Here is a 15,632-nt window from a genome sequence, read left to right as displayed (position 1 = left end):
CACAACTTTTTCCCAGCAGCTTTCCCACGACTCACTAGCATGGGGGAAGACACCCCCTTCTCTGTCAGTTGGGGCATTTGTATTCTCACAAACTACCACCTGGCAACTTCCTGGTCTCAATTCTTCCGTTATCACAGGCATTGGAGCTGCAACTAGATGTAAAGAGACACAGATATTTTCCAAAAAAAGTATCAGAAATAGCGTCCTGAAAAACTGGGACCTGGATTGGGGTACCCTCCGTCACCCCTTCCTCTGTCCCTGAGAAGTAAGCTGTGGGACTGCTCCCCTCCAGGAAGCCAGTTACACAGTTCCCTCTCAAAACCTGGGTCACCGGCTGTCAGGGTTCCCTCCCCACCCTGAGCTCTGGGGTACAGATGTGGGGTCCCGCATGAAACACCCCCTAAGCGTATTTCTACCAGCATAGGTGAAAAATTCCCCAAAGGCACAAATCATTTCCTTGTCCTTGGATGGTATTGCTACCACCACCAAGTGATTTAGACAAAAATCCAGGAAAAAAGGGCCACTTTGAGCCCTTGTTTCCCCAAAATATTCCCCGGAAACCCCTTCACCCCTTTCCTGGGGAGGCTTGAGAAAAATATACTAGCCAATTGGTTACAAAGTGAGCACAGAGGAAACCCCTGGCTTTTTAGGACCCTGAAAATCAATCAGGTTCTTAAAAGGAGAACTTTTTTTTTTTTAAGTAAAAGAATCACACCTGGAAAATCAGGATGGAAGGTAACTTTACAGAGTAAATAAAAAAGTAAAACACAGAGGATTCCCGACTGGGCTCAGCTTCAAAGTTACAAAAAACAAGAATAAAACTCCCTCTTAGCATCTGGAAAATTCACAATCTAAAACAAAAGATAACAAAGGTATTTCCCTGCCTTTACTTACAATTTCTGTAATTGTAATGTATCATTTCAGGTATCTTTTCAGGAGATGATTTACCAGCTTGGTCTCTGTCTCTCTCTGTGTCCAGAGAGGGGACACACAAAGAGAGCACAGATAAAAACTCTTCCCCCCACTCCAGATTTGAAAGTATCTTCTTTCCTTATTGGTCCAGTTGGCCAGGTGCCAACCAGGTTATCTGACCTTCTTAACCCCTTACAGGTAAAGGGACTCTGTACCTCTGGACAGGAGGGATTTTATGTTACCGCATACATCAAGGTTGTTACCCTTCCCTTTATATTTATGACACAGTCTGTGTACCTGGGTTCCCAGATGCTGATGCAGCCTTCCTTCTAGTGTCCTCGGCATTATGCCCCAAGTGACGAGTGGGGAGACATTCCTCTACCCCCACTATTCCTTCCCCAGTTTCCTCCTCTGGGCCCCCTCCTAAGACACACTTCTGTGTGCTCCATAGGAAGTGATCTTTCCTTTGTTCAGCTGCAAAACTCTGCCAGTCAACAGCTGAGACAGTTTCCTTACTCACTGACAACATCTCCCCTGCCGCTGTGCCTGAGGGCATGTTGCCTAGTCTCAGCCCCCTCCCATACTTGGAAGCATCCTGCTTCCCTGTGTTACAGAGTGACAGGAATCCTCACTCACCTCAGTGGTTTCTGAGATTCCCTGCCCCTTCTCTAGGCTCTCCTCTGGGACACATTTCTCTATGCTCCCTAGAGTTTCTCTCTGGTTCAGCTGTGACCTGCTGGAAGCTAACAACCTGGACAGTTCTCTCCCTGGCAGGTATTACACCCCATCCCTTCCTGATGTTTCCTCCAGCTTGAGTGCAGGAGTTGTTCTAAACCACCCTCCCGCCTGGAAGCATGTGGCTTCCCCCTGTTGCAGAAGAATCAAGGAGACTCTCTCCCATTCTATCAGCAGTTCCTGAGAACTTACCCTTTCCTTCACCGGTCCCAGGATAAAACTCACTCCTGCGGCAGGCAAATACTTTAAGCTGAGCTGCACAGAAAAAACATGAGCACGGAGCAGGTCGACGAAGAGGTGTTCCATTGCTCCACAGTCCAAACACTTTCCAGACCTTCCCACACCACAAGGATTTTACCTAGTGGTATAAGGAATCTGCTTTCGCCCACCCTCACAATCTCTGCCGTGTGGCCAGGTAGCACCCTGGCCTTTGGGACCACATTCCGCTGAACCAGAGAGATATGAGCTCCTGTATCCCTCTGCCTCAAGTACTCCATCCATTTGGAGAGCGTTAACATGCTCCATGTCTGGTTCTGCAGAGGCTAATCTCCTAAAACCAATATGATTGGTTTCAGTTGCTTGGGGAGTTTCTGGGGTGAGGACAGCAGAACTAACATGAACTATTGGTTGCCTGCTTCCTCCTAGCACAGGCCATTTATTCCTCAAGTGATCAGTGGAATTACACTGACAGCACCTTTTGAGCTCTTCTGCTTTTACAGGAGATTTGGGATGGGGGTTAGAGGAATGTTTTTGGGTAAGAGAATGTTTAGGCTTCCATCCCCCTACTGTCTTCCCAGGGGCAAAATGGGACACTCCCTTCCCACCAGTTGTCAACCCCTCTTTCTGTGGCCTGCCCTCAATAGACACCTGAGTCTAATCGAAGTCATCAGCTAAAAAAGCCATCTCAGCCCCAGACTTTACATCTTTGTCCCACAGACACTGCTTTACTTCAGCCGTACTTAGTAAATGCTCTTGAGCAACAAGTCCAAGTATTTCTTCAAAACTTGCCACCTCTTTACCCCTCACCCATTTTCCCAAAAAATCTTTCACATTCTTTAAATATTCCCCATTACTCATCCCAATATCCCTCCTAAGATTCCTAAATTTAACTCTCTATATTTCAGGGGTAATCTGGAAACTTCACAAAACAGTATCTTTAAATTTACAGTAGTCTCTAAAGCATCTTCATTAGGCATTCCATTGAAATCATTTGGAGCTTTGCCAGTGAATTTTGCAATCAGGGTAGGAGCTCTCTTACCAGCAGGGATTTTATGTATCACATACAGCCTGTCGAAGGCAGTCAGATATTCAGCAATATCGTACTCCTGACTGTCTGCAGGACATGAGTGTTCCCATTTGTGGATTTTTGGAGTGATGGGAGTCATTGGGGTCAGGGGCCTCTGGTTCTGCTTCTCTATCAAGTCCCGTTGGTGTTTTCACTTTCTCTCTCTCTTTCTCTTTCTTCCTGCCCTCTGTCTCTCTCTCTCTCTCTCTTTTCTTGGGTCAGGGGCCTCTGGTTCTGCTTCTCTATGAAGTCCAGTTGGTGTTTTCACCCTCTCACTTTCTCTCTCTCTCTTTTTTGCTCTTTTTCTTCCATAGCCCTGCTGTGTGCAGCTTCCTCCCTAGCTGCCTCTTCCTCCATAGCCCCTTGGTGTGCAGCCTCCTCTTCTTTGACCTCATTGCTGCCTGCCACGTTTGAAACTTGCCGTAGCTTCCCTTCTCTGCTGCTTCCAGTTTTGCCAGCTCTAGTTTTGTAGCTCCAGCGTTGGTAGTCATTTTTTTGCTTTCTTGTGCTTAATTCCCTCATTGAACTTAAACAAACAGAAAATGACATAACAGTGCCTCCTCCTGACTGTCCTTAGCCACTGTACCTTCTCACAGGATGAAGGATGGTCCAGATGAGGACGGTGTCAGAGACAACCTGCTACAGTGTGGTCCACTTTACATTCCACGCTGAGACACCTCCCGGACGCAGGAGGGCTCATGATGCCTCTTTGGGCTGTGCATTGGGGAGGACGTCTATTCCCCATTTTGCAGAATTTCAGGACTCTGAGTCACTCTGATCTGGATACTGCATGCCACAGAACATCAGGGTTGGAAGGGACCTTAGGAGGTCATCACAGTGTCCCGCTGTCCCACCCCCAGCCCCCACACACTGTGTGTTTCTGGACTTCCCCCAATAACATTTGCAACACCACCTCTAAGCCAGAAACCTGCTTTTAATTTGACTGCCTTCTTGTTTTTCATCCTCTCCAGAAACAGAGATGCGGGGGCTCAGAGGGAGCAGACTCCTCTCCCCCCTTGAAAAAAATGTTATCCTATTTGTTTTGAAGGTTTAAGCCTGTGAGTTGGAGATATCAGCAACTTTTCTGTCAGTTCTTCTTGGGTCCTAAGAAGCTCACCCGTCCTTAGAGGCCACAGGAGAGCTCCACATGAAGTCACTGGAGACTCAGCGCTGATTTAAATCAGGGCATTTATTTAAGTCACTACATGTGGATTTAGGGGGAACTCCTGGATCCGTTGGGAATTTGGCCTTTGATCTCAAAGGGGACCAGATTCACCCTGAGTGTTTAACTTTTGGCTCCTGGCTGTGAAAATCACGGCTTTGGGTCCTGCTGCAGAAAGTGCGATTCTGTTAGGGTGCTGAAAGAGTCTGAAGGAAACCCCCAGTTCATGGGGTGCTCTGAGACCGGGAATGAAAGTTGGGAATTTCAAAACACAGGGGCCCTGATTTTGCTCTCAGAGAGGACAGTGTCAATCTGGAGTGACCCAGTGAAGACAGAATGTGAAAGCAGAATATTGCCAGTGTGTGGCCCATTCTTGTTGTGAACCCCCTGGTTCACAGGTACCCACTGCAGAGGCTTTGGCTGCATTTCCTAACAGGGCAGTGACATTGCTGAATTGGAAAAATAGAGCAAACCAGAGGAAAAACCACAGCAAAAAAAAAAAAAAAAAAGGAAGTTACTGAGATAGATAGAAGGAAACAGTAAGAGAAAAGGAACTAAATTCAAACACAATATTTGTCTAAACTCTTTCCAATACATTTGTAGTTCCAATTTGACCAGGTAAATCCCTTGGTGTTTCCGAGAGTACTAAAAACTCAGCACTAACCTTAATGCAGAAACAGGCAAGTCACCGCAATCCGGCTCAGCAGAGAAGGGAAATCTCCTTACAGCTACTGCAAGGCAGAGGCTTGAGAATCAGTGTGTGAATGTCACATGGCTGACATTTCACATGCTGCACAGCAACCTTTATAATCCCCCTGAACACTCCCCGCGAACTGTCAGGTTGCCCAGGACTCCCATAGAATTCCCTGGACTCTGTGAGCAGCGGGAAAAGCAGAAAATAGACCGTAGAGAACTTCAGCCTGAGAGCCCACCCGGGAGTGAAGAAATGATTTGCCAATAACAGGGGCTCAGATTTACAGAGCAAAATGCAGTTTGCGAACGGTTCAGTGCAGCACATGGTGATAGATTTCTTTCCTGTGTGTAGTGCACTTCCACCTGCACTCACTGGGAACGCTGCCACAAGATTGGGGGCCAGAAACACATTTCACTTGATGGTAGCATTGTACCACTGCACACCACCCATGCAGCTGTAATAGCCATTCCATTCGCCTCTGAAAAATCAGTGCCACCCTGTCGCAGCCAAATTACATGATCCTGAAATAATGCAAGCTGAAATGCGTGTAAAAGGCTTTCTTCTCATAGGATTCTGACATCAATGGTAGTTGCCAGTGGCCCTTGGGAGGTGCTAACTTGTTTTATGTCTGACAGCTACCAACTGTTTTAATGGTTAATCTACTCTCTGCATCAAAGAGGCATCACATTTCACCTCTTTGTTGACCTTTCACAGATTGGTGCAGAAATGGGTTATGATATCTTGGGACAGAGCTAGTCCAACGGGACTTCTCCACTGACTGTGTGATTCCTTCCTCTCTTCCCGTGCTAAAATGACCGTGCTTCGGTGAGAACATGGGTGAGAACATGGTGGTACAGGAATCAAAGAACTGCTACATGTGGCTCTCCTGTTTCGGCCACTGTCCCTATCCCCATACTTGCGTCATAGATGCCTTGCGGCCAAATTTGAGGTCCAGAGGGTATAAGACGGATGGGTTGTCACTCCTGGGGTGCAGTCTGGAAGCCATGAGAACTGCTGCACCCCTCTAACCACCCAACTGGGCTGGCCCTGTTTCACACTGCTTTGCTGGAGATTCAGTCTCTCCAGGCCCTGTGATCACCAACACTAGAGCAGATGGTGCCACACAATGAAACAGAGCTACCTGAGAGTTTAGCTAACCTCCTAAATATGAACAGCAGACCCCAGCCGATTTCTCGGTTTTGTTTCCAATTGTTATTGAATGTTATTTACATAACTTCAGACATTTCACTGGTGGAAAGAACCACTGAACTTTGCACCTCAGCTGCTTCAATCTCCCACCATATCCTGGACCCGCTGTCTGAACTCTCCTTCCCCATCCCAGGCTGCCTTGCTTCCAACATCATGCTGGTTGCCAGTGTCTTCTCCATACACCTCAGTCACCTGTGGATTCCACAACCTCCGAGCTGCCCCACGCTCCCCACAACTCTTCTTCTGCAGGGGGTGAGATGACTCCCATCAAACCGGCTCCCTTGGCAGGGAGGAGTGACACACTGGTCAGAAATCTACACACAGGTCGCAAATGCCAAGGAACCTATGCTGCTTCTCTTATTACACCGATACACAGTACATGGTTCTTCAAGGACTGCTGCTCAGGAAAAACTCACAGGCTGAGAATTATGCACATTATATAATGAGAGTGGGCAACTCTGGGACATGTGAGGGCCTAGATCAATACAGCTGCCACATGCAGGAACCACTGGTAGCTGACTGACACAGTGGGCCAGTGTGAGACAGATGTTAAACCCAGGATGCTCTGGGACGATTTGCTAGCCAGCTCTGTTAGTTATGAATGGTGAGGGTTGTACATTCATCCTTCGTGCAAAGATTTTATGGGGTGTGTGAAGGTTCCTTCCACACTCTGAACTCTAGGGTACAGATGTGGGGACCTGCATGAAAACCTACTCAGCTTACTTTTACCGGCTTAGATTAAAACTTCCCCAAGGTACAAAATTATTTTACCCTTGGATTTCCACTGCCACAACCAAACTTTATCTGGGTTTACTTGGAAACATAGTTTGGACATATATTTCCGCCCAAAATCCTCCTAACCCTTGCACCCCACTTCCTGGGGAAGGTTTGGTAAAAATCCTCACCAATTTGAATAGGTGACCACAGACCCAAACCCTGGGATCTTAGAACAATGAAAAAACATTCAGTTTTTTTACAAGAAGACTTTTAATAGAAGTAAAGGAATCACCTCTGTAAAATCGGAATGGTAGATACCTTACAGGGTAATTACATTCAAAACATAGAGAATCCCTCTCGGTAAAACATTAAGTTAAAAAAAAAAACACAGACAGGAATAGTCATTCTATTCAGCACAACTCTTTTCTCAGCCATTTAAAGAAATCATTATCTAACGCATACCTAGCTAGATTACTTACTAAAAGTTCTAAGACTCCATCCCTGGTCTATCCCTGACAAAAGCAGCATACAGACAGACCCAGACCCTTTGTTTTTCTCCCTCCTGCTAGCTTTTGAAAGTATCTTGTCTCCTCATTGATCATTTTGGTCAGGTGCCAGCGAGGTTATCTTTAGCTTCTTAACCCTTTACAGGTGAGAGGATTTTTCCTCTGTCCAGGAGGGATTTTAAAGGTGTTTACCTTTCCCTTTATATTTATGACAGGGCGAAGTTATTATTTTTCTCACCTAAATCTTTTTTGCATGCAGCGCCTTATGGGATCCCTCAGGTTCATGAAATACACACAGAGTGCACATTTTCCAAGGCAGAGCTGTCACCTGAGAATTATGGTTAACTTCAACATACTCATGAATAGAAAATTGTTCTAATGCTTAATTAACTCACACCATTTAAAATGTACACTTTATTTCCAATCAGAAATTCTTTAACTCCAATTTCCAGACATTGGATTGTGTTACACCTCTCAGAGTAAAAGCCATGTTAGTGTGTCTCCGCAAAAAGAAAAGGAGGACTGTGGCATCTTAGAGACTAACAAATTTATTTGAGCATAAGCTTTCGTGAGCTACAGCTCCCTTCATCGCAAAAGCTTATAGCAAAAGCTTATGCTCAAATGAATTTGTTAGTCTCTAAGGTGTCACAAGTCCTCCTTTTCTTTTTGCTGTTACACTTCAGTATGCTAGCCTGAAAAGCCTATTATTCAATACTAGTTCACAGTGTATATCGTTTCCGACAGTTATCAAGTCACCCCTTAACGATCTTGATTAAACTACACAGATTCAAATCTTTGAATCTATCACAACAAGGCATGTTTTCTAATTTGTACTAATTCTTGTGACCCCTCTCTGAAAACTCTTCCGTAGATCATAGAATCATAGAATCATAGAATATAAGGGTTGGAAGGGACCCCAGAAGGTCATCTAGTCCAACCCCCTGTTCAAAGCAGGACCAATTCCCAGTTAAATCATCCCAGCCAGGGCTTTGTCAAGCCTGACCTTAAAAACCTCTAAGGAAGGAGATTCTACCACCTCCCTAGGTAACGCATTCCAGTGTTTCACCACCCTCATAGTGAAAAAGTTTTTCCTAATATCCAATCTAAACCTCCCCCACTGTAACTTGAGACCATTACTCCTCGTTCTGTCATCTGATACCATTGAGAACAGTCTAGAGCCAGTCTAGATAAACATCCAGTTTTAACTGGGGACACCACAACTAGACAGAGGATTCAAGAAGCAGCCACACCAGTGCCAAATACAAAGGTAAAATAACTTCTCTAACTCTCCTTGAGATTCCAGTTTTTACCATCCAAGGACCACATTGGCTCTTTCGGCCACAAGGCCACACTGGAAATTCATGTTTAGCTAATTATTCCTTCTTACAGATTGCTCTGAATCAGTGACCTGTCTTCTTTATTATTTACAATCCCCCAATTTTTTGTCATCTGCAAACGTCATTGAGATTCAGGCATGAGAAGGGTTAGCAGCTGAGTTGCTGACACATGTTTCTTCTTACATTTGTCTGTTAACATCTGTAACTTATGCCTCAGACAAAGCTGGGTGCCTGCAAGAAAGTGTCTCACCAAAAGAAACAAGGAAGGTGTCAGGCTTCCCTCCCCACTCTGAATTCTTAGGTACAGTTGTGGGGACCAGCATGAAAGCCCCCCTAAGCTTATTTTAGATTAAAACCTGGTACGCTGCCAATACCAAGCAATTTAACAAAGAATCAGGAAAGATCCCACTTGGAGACATCTTTCCCAAAATATGCCCCCAAGCCCTTACACCCTCTTTCCTGGGAGGCTTGAGAATAAACAAGATGAGCACAAACCAGCCTTGATTTTTAAGACCCAAAAAACCCCATCAGATTCTTAAAAAACAGAACTTTATTAGAAGAACAAAAACAGATAAGAGAACAACTCTGTAAGATCAGAATGGAAAATAATCTCACAGACAGTCAGATTCAAAACATAGATTCAAAACATAGAGAATCCCTCTATGCAAAACCTTAAATTACAAAAAAGACACAAAAACAGGAATATAATTCCTCCAGCACAGCGAATTTCACAAGCCAAAACAAAGAAAACCTAAGCCTTGGAAACAAGCAGGGAGAACTGGAGGTCCTGGTGATGTCAAGGAACTATGACGTGATTGGAATAACAGAGACTTGGTGGGATAACTCACATGACTGGAGTACTGTCATGGATGGTTATAAACTGTTCAGGAAGGACAGGCAGGGCAGAAAAGGTGGGGGAGTAGCACTGTATGTAAGGGAGCAGTATGACTGTTCAGAGCTCCGGTACGAAACTGGAGAAAAACCTGAGTGTCTCTGGATTAAGTGTAGAAGTGTGTGCAACAAGAGTGATGTAGTGGTGGGAGTCTGCTATAGACCACCGGACCAGGGGGATGAGGTAGATGAGGCTTTCTTCCGGCAGCTCACGGAAGCTACTAAATCGCATGCCCTGATTCTCATGGGTGACTTTAATTTTCCTGATATCTGCTGGGAGAGCAATACAGCGGTGCATAGACAATCCAGGAAGTTTTTGGAAAGCGTAGGGGACAATTTCCTGGCGCAAGTGCTAGAGGAGCCAACTAGGGGGGGCACTTTTCTTGACCTGCTGCTCACAAACCGGGTAGAATTAGTGGGGGAAGCAAAAGTGGATGGGAATCTGGGAGGCAGTGACCATGAGTTGGTTGAGTTCAGGATCCTGACACAGGGAAGAAAGGTAAGCAGCAGGATACGGACCCTGGACTTCAGGAAAGCAGACTTCGACTCCCTCAGGGAACGGATGGCCAGGATCCCCTGGGGGACTAACTTGAAGGGGAAAGGAGTCCAGGAGAGCTGGCTGTATTTCAAGGAATCCCTGTTGAGGTTACAGGGACAAACCATCCCGATGAGTCGAAAGAATAGTAAATATGGCAGGCGACCAGCTTGGCTTAATGGTGAAATCCTAGTGGATCTTAAACATAAAAAAGAAGCTTACAAGAAGTGGAAGGTTGGACATATGACCAGGGAAGAGTATAAAAATATTGCTCGGGCATGTAGGAATGATATCAGGAGGGCCAAATCGCACCTAGAGCTGCAGCTAGCCAGAGATGTCAAGAGTAACAAGAAGGGTTTTTTCAGGTATGTTGGCAACAAGAAGAAAGCCAAGGAAAGTGTGGGCCCCTTACTGAATGAGGGAGGCAACCTAGTGACAGAGGATGTGAAAAAAGCTAATGTACTCAATGCTTTTTTTGCCTCTGTCTTCACTAACAAGGTCAGCTCCCAGACTGCTGCGCTGGGCATCACAAAATGGGGAAGAGATGGCCAGCCCTCTGTGGAGATAGAGGTGGTTAGGGACTATTTAGAAAAGCTGGACGTGCACAAGTCCATGGGGCCGGACAAGTTGCATCCGAGAGTTCTGAAGGAATTGGCGGCTGAGATTGCAGAGCCATTGGCCATTATCTTTGAAAACTCGTGGCGAACCGGGGAAGTCCCGGATGACTGGAAAAAGGCTAATGTAGTGCCAATCTTTAAAAAAGGGAAGAAGGAGGATCCTGGGAACTACAGGCCAGTCAGCCTCACCTCAGTCCCTGGAAAAATCCTGGAGCAGGTCCTCAAAGAATCAATCCTGATGCACTTGCATGAGAGGAAAGTGATCAGGAACAGCCAGCATGGATTCACCAAGGGAAGGTCATGCCTGACTAATCTAATCGCCTTTTATGATGACATTACTGGTTCTGTGGATGAAGGGAAAGCAGTGGATGTATTGTTTCTTGACTTTAGCAAAGCTTTTGACACGGTCTCCCACAGTATTCTTGTCAGCAAGTTAAGGAAGTATGGGCTGGATGAATGCACTATAGGGTGGGTAGAAAGCTGGCTAGATTGTCAGGCTCAACGGGTAGTGATCAATGGCTCCATGTCTAGTTGGCAGCCGGTATCAAGTGGAGTGCCCCAAGGGTCGGTCCTGGGGCCGGTTTTGTTCAATATCTTCATAAATGATCTGGAGGATGGTGTGGATTGCACTCTCAGCAAATTTGCGGATGATACTAAACTGGGAGGAGTGGTAGATACGCTGGAGGGGAGGGATAGGATACAGAAGGTCCTAGACCAATTGGAGGATTGGGCCAAAAGAAATCTGATGAGGTTCAATAAGGATAAGTGCAGGGTCCTGCACTTAGGACGGAAGAACCCAATGCACCGCTACAGACTAGGGACCGAATGGCTAGGCAGCTGTTCTGCGGAAAAGGACCTAGGGGTGACAGTGGACGAGAAGCTGGATATGAGTCAGCAGTGTGCCCTTGTTACCAAGAAGGCCAATGGCATTTTGGGATGTATCAGTAGGGGCATAGCGAGCAGATCGAGGGACGTGATCGTTCCCCTTTATGCGACATTGGTGAGGCCTCATCTGGAGTACTGTGTCCAGTTTTGGGCCCCACACTACAAGAAGGATGTGGATAAATTGGAGAGAGTCCAGCGAAGGGCAACAAAAATGATTAGGGGTCTGGAACACATGACTTATGAGGTGAGGCTGAGGGAGCTGGGATTGTTTAGCCTGCAGAAGAGAAGAGTGAGGGGGGATTTGATAGCTGCTTTCAACTACCTGAAAGGGGGTTCCAAAGAGAATGGCTCTAGACTGTTCTCAATGGTAGCAGATGACAGAACGAGGAGTAATGGTCTCAAGTTGCAGTGGGGGAGGTTTAGATTGGATATTAGGAAAAACTTTTTCACTAAGAGGGTGGTGAAACCCTGGAATGTGTTACCTAGGGAGGTGGTAGAATCTCCTTCCTTAGAGGTTTTTAAGGTCAGGCTTGACAAAGCCCTGGCTGGGATGATTTAACTGGGAATTGGTCCTGCTTCGAGCAGGGGGTTGGACTAGATGACCTTCAGGGGTCCCTTCCAACCCTGAGATTCTATGATTCTATGATTCTAATGCATTTTCTAGCTAGATTACTTTCTAACTTTACAGGAGTTGGAGGGCTTGCATCCTTGATCTGTTCCCAGCAAAGGTATGACACAGACAGATCAAAGCCTTTCCCCCACTACAAGTTTGAAAGTATCTTGTCCCCTCATTGGTCATTTTGGGTCAGGTGCCAGCCAGGTTACCTGAGCTTCTTAACCCTTTACAGGTAAAAGGACTTTGCCTCTGGCCAGGAGGGATTTTATAGCACTGTATGCAGAAAGGTGCTTATTCTTCCCTTTATATTTATGACAGGAGGTAACAGAGGCGCAGACCTGTAGCCCTAAAAACCAAAAGCCTTGTGGCCTTCCTGCCCATTCTGTTGAGCACAAAGTCTCACTTAGCCCATGGCCTCAACTACCTCTTGTTGCAAGGAGTTCCTCAGTTTAATTAGGCATTGAGTCAAGAGAGCACTCTTTTTTTATTGGTTTTGAATTTGCCATGTTTCACTTTAATTGAATATCCTCTTGATCTTGTGTTAGGAGACATGGAGAACACATTCTCAACCCACCTGTAAATGGCCCACCTGTTGATCACTTTAGATAAGCTATTACCAGCAGGACAGTGGGGTGGAAGGAGGTATTGTTTCATATTCTCTGTGTGTATATAAAGTCTGCTGCAGTTTCCACGGTACACATCTGATGAAGTGAGCTGTGGCTCACGAAAGCTCATGCTCAAATAAATTGGTTAGTCTCTAAGGTGCCACAAGTACTCCTTTTCTTTTTACATTCTCAATCTACTCTCTACCAGGCAGTATTTTATAGATTTTCACATCTCCCCTCTAATTGATCTTCTTTGTAAGGTAACAATCCCAGTCTTTTTCAACTTCCATTATGCTGCCCATTCACCTGGCTTGGTTAGCTCTCTCTGAGGACTTCTCTGGACTTGATTAGGACCTAAATAATCTTGTGCCACCTGCATATGTTGCCACATCACTGCTCAACACCCCCTTTCTAGATTGGGAATAAGTATTAAATATTTGCTCTACAGTTTGTTATAAATTGTGTAAACCTCCCACCCCTCTCCCACCACCCACTGGCTGTCCTTCACAGGCACCTTGATCATTTCTGACCCTGATTGACACATGAACCACCTCATGGCAGAATTCAACCTCACACACTTTGACGCTTCAGCATTCTTTCTAATGGGCATCCCTGACTTGGAAGCTGCTCACGTCTGGATTTCCGTCCCTTTCTCTATTTTCTACTTTATGGGCCTGCTGGGAAATTTCACGCTCTACTATGTTATAGCCAAGGAGCAGACTCTGCACAAGCCGATGTACCTGCCGCTCTCCATGTTGGCACTCACAGAAATCGGCACATCTACTTCGGTCATGCCAAATGCAATGTGCATATTTTGGTTCAATTTGAAAGGTATTACTGTGGGTGGCTGCCTCACGCAGATGTTCTTCATTCACGTGGCTTCTGTGACACATTCAGCCATCCTCATGACAATGGCCTTTGATCGCTGTGTCGCCATATGTAACCCTCTGAGATATGCCACTGCCATCACCAACGCATGAATAGCTAAGCTAGGGCTAGTGGGTTTGATAAGAGCTGTTCTCTTCCTTCTTCCCATGCCCCTGCTCCTGAGCAGGCAGCCATTCTGTGCCAACCACATTATCCCACATACGTGCTGTGACCACATGGCCATGGTGAAGATGTCGTGTGGCGACATTACAATCAACAGGATGTACGGTTTGGTAATAGCATTTGTAATCATCATGTTAGACCTGACACTTATTGCCCTGTCCAATGGTCTGCTCATCAGGGATGTCCTCAGAGTATCCTCCAAGAATGCCCACCAGAAATCTTTCAGCACTTGCACAGACCATATCGGTGTGATGAAGATGTCTTACCCTTCCTTCCTCTTCTCCACTGTGATATACCAGTTTGGTCAGGGAATTGCTCTCCATGTTCACATCATCTTGACCAGCCTATATTACCTCCTTCTCTCCATGTTCAATCCTATCATTTATGGGGCCAAAACCTTCGAGCTTCGTGAGAAATTGCGTAAGTACACTTGCAAAATATGATTACCCGGTGCCACTGATTTTAAGCCTTCGTGACAAGAGGGTGAAAGTATATCTTGTTAATCAAGGGTGCTCTGTTCTCCTTTGGCTGAGCTCAGCACTGTGGAAGTTCAAGTCTGAGAAGCTCCTCACACCTAACCTCTTATCACTGTATCACCAAGTACTGATCTCTCTGCTGCTAAGTTTCCACTTTCTCACCATCAGCTGATCTCTCTCAGTGTCATCTATCAGCCCTCAGCCCCAGAAACCCTGTCACTTGTTCTTTCCATGACTTTCAAACCAACAGAAGATACGGTAATTTTCTGAAGCAAGGTGGCTTTCCATTATACCCTGTTTGAACCGGTATCTTGTTCAGTTTGACAAACTGAAGCCATGCTTTCTGATAGCCAAAGACAATAAAGTAAGGACAGTGCTGAAATATACCTGATTTTTCTACGTCCAGTCCTTCTTGAAGCCTGGAGGATAAACTCAATGTTACGGTTGGAAAATGTTAATAGAGGAAAGGTGCTGCAGGAATTGAGGGCATTCTAGTAGAGCTTCTTGGTGAGAGTTTTGAAACGATGTGTTTCTGAGAACTGGACCACATTACTCTGAATTTGAGGGCAGTTTGTGAAACAGATGAAACAGAGATTGTCACTATATGTCCAGGTGATTGAATCGCTTGCCTTCCTGAGTCTTTCACAACGTAGATTGGCTGATGTCTCATTTTTGCATCTATACAATTATACAAAATCTGTTATGAAGAGTCTGCAGCAATGAAAGAATGATTGCACTGCTTACTGCTGATATGTATGACCAGAAGCAGAAGCATCCTACTTCCAGTGAAGACACCGAGGAGGAAATGTTGCCTTTTAGGGACTAACAGTAACAATATAATGCAACTCAGAATATGCACATTGGCTAGCATCATTGAATGTATTTAGAAATAAATAATATAATAATGTTATTGTTGTTTTTACGCAACATAAGTTTTGGGCTCCCTTGGGCAAGGCAATTTTTAACAACATAATTTGCTATTTTTTCTTTAAAACACCAGCCACCCATCAATCAGGATTCAATACAAATACTGGGGGTTTGATTTTCAATTTGATTGTCATCTCATAGATTTGTAGATTATGTGGAAAAACTCCTTCTGGGGCTTTTAGCTTCTTGTCTTTTCTAAATCAGATCTATGGGTGGTATCTAACAAAACGTTTCATTTGTTACTTGATGTATAGACCATTGCATTTATTCTAAAAAAACCCTTTGTTTCAAGAAAGAGATTGCGCTACGTTTAGGTTAGTTTTTAAGTTATTTGGGGCTATTAAAGCAGTAAAATGCGGCAAACCTGATGCAGTAGCTCAAGCTGAGCTGGAGGCAGAGCAGCAGCAGCCATAAAAAGAAAGGTCCAGAGAAGGATCCCTGAAGGCAGAACTGGGCTGAGGCCACAGATGCAG

The sequence above is a fragment of the Caretta caretta genome, chromosome 1 (genome assembly GCF_965140235.1).
Source record: "Caretta caretta isolate rCarCar2 chromosome 1, rCarCar1.hap1, whole genome shotgun sequence".
Classification (NCBI taxonomy): Eukaryota; Metazoa; Chordata; order Testudines; family Cheloniidae; genus Caretta; species Caretta caretta.
This window is presented reverse-complemented; position numbering follows the sequence as displayed.